We start from the raw sequence: 1,821 nt of genomic DNA on the forward strand, positions 1-1,821 counted from the left end.
GGAGTCTATAGTGTTAATAAACTGCAGCCTTTAACATATAGAATACTACCCAGTATGTCCTTGTCCAGAGCTAATTGTAACGGAACCATTATGCATTTTGATGAAAATGAAAGAAAAAAACCCAGCATAAAATGCGTTGAATATGATGTGACTATAGAGTTAAAAAAAGTTATATGCAGATTGATTATAATTTTGTTTCAATTCGACCTTAAAATGAATACTTGCTTGAAAATTCTTTCTTTTTATTTAAAAAATCTTTTTCAAAAGATAAACACGGTTTCTTTTGACGTAACTTGTCCCCTTGTATAGCTGTAATACTAGTATATAAATTGTTTACTCGACGTAACTTGTCCTCGGGTATTTCTGATCACATGATTGCACATATGAGGTAATGTGTATTATGTCTTCGTCTGTTATCGAGCGTCATGCGGCGTGAGTCAAGTGTGAACATTTTCGACTTCTTCTTCAGAACCAGTGAACTGATTGATTTCAAACTTGCTACAAACGTTCATTTTGTTGGCCCAGTCTCGTGCCGATCCAAAACATTGAGATGACCGCCCTAGCGTCTGATTGGGGGTATATTTTCCACTCCTTCTCAAGAATGGTTGAAGAAATTAACTTCAAACTTGGTACAATAATTTCTTAAGAGGTCCTCGACAAGTTCTCCTTTTTCGTCGCTGATCTGAAAATCTCAGATGGCACCTGCTTTGCTTAGACATTTCGACATCTTCTCAAGAACACTTGGTCACACTTGGTACAAATGTCCTTAAGATATCGCAATGAAATGTTGCTTTTTTCGTGCCGATAAAAAAATCCCAGAAGTCCAACGAGACCTCTGATTGGCAAGAGACATTTTCGATTTTTACTCATATGGGCGTCAAGGCCCTTCGGGCTTCTTGTTATATAATACACATACACACGGTTCTCCCGACGTAACTTGGCCTGTAGATGATCTGTAGATGTGTTTATGTTTGCCCCGAGCTTATCGGTATACTATTCCATTCTATTGTCAAACTTTGTATGAAAGCTATCAGTTTATTTAAATACCTTGCCGAATTATTGCTGCATAATACCTGTACTGAAAACAGGTCGTAAGCTTACAAAGAGGCCCGGGCTAGAGAGGAAAAACAGGAGAATTATTAACTTCTTTATAATAACTAAAAAAAATACGATGACGGTACTGATTTATTGGAGAGACAGCAGGTGCGCTACCTCTTCGGACATCCCTATTGTATATTATTTTAGCAGACGCTTTACCTTATGTCTTATGTCTGGTAATAATTAATTCGAGAAGCTACACACAAGCGGGACAATTGCAGACTGCTGTAAAACAGCTCGGCGTCGTATTCGAGTCAGTACTACAACATCCATCGGATCCTCGAGTGATGATCGAGACGTACCGTGGTGTCCTAACGAAGGTATTTAGTGTTGATATGTAGTATATGTCGTGATGTCCTAACGAAGATATTTAGTGTTGATGCAGTGTTTATCGTGATGTACTAACTAAGGTATATAGTGTTAATACAGTATTTAACGTGATGTCCTAACTAAGGTATATTGTGTCAATACAGTGATGATCGCGACGTACCGTGGTGTCCTAACGAAGGTATTTAGTGTTGACACAGTGTGTATCGTGATGTACTAACTAAGGTACTAGTGTTGATACCGTGATGATCGTGATGTCCTAACTAAGGTATATAGTGTTAATACAGTGTGTATTGTGATGTCCTAACTATGGTATATAGTGGTGGAACAGTGATGATCGTTATGTCCTAGCTAAGGTATATAGTGGTGATACAGTGTGTATCGTGATGTACTAAC

General features: G+C 38.1%; 1 protein-coding gene across 1 annotated transcript in view; it reads left to right on the plus strand.

The window, feature by feature from the left end:
• Positions 1–1,532: 1,532 nt before the first annotated feature.
• The window catches only part of LOC110452065 (beta-1,3-galactosyltransferase brn-like), an 11,161-nt gene continuing 10,872 nt past the window's right edge, over positions 1,533–1,821 (plus strand). The window contains exon 1 of the mRNA XM_021500346.1: positions 1,533–1,606. The gene's annotated coding sequence lies outside the window, so the exon portion shown is untranslated. The remainder of the gene's footprint in view (positions 1,607–1,821) is intronic.

This window comes from Mizuhopecten yessoensis, unplaced genomic scaffold (assembly GCF_002113885.1).
Source record: "Mizuhopecten yessoensis strain PY_sf001 unplaced genomic scaffold, ASM211388v2 scaffold6373, whole genome shotgun sequence".
Classification (NCBI taxonomy): Eukaryota; Metazoa; Mollusca; class Bivalvia; order Pectinida; family Pectinidae; genus Mizuhopecten; species Mizuhopecten yessoensis.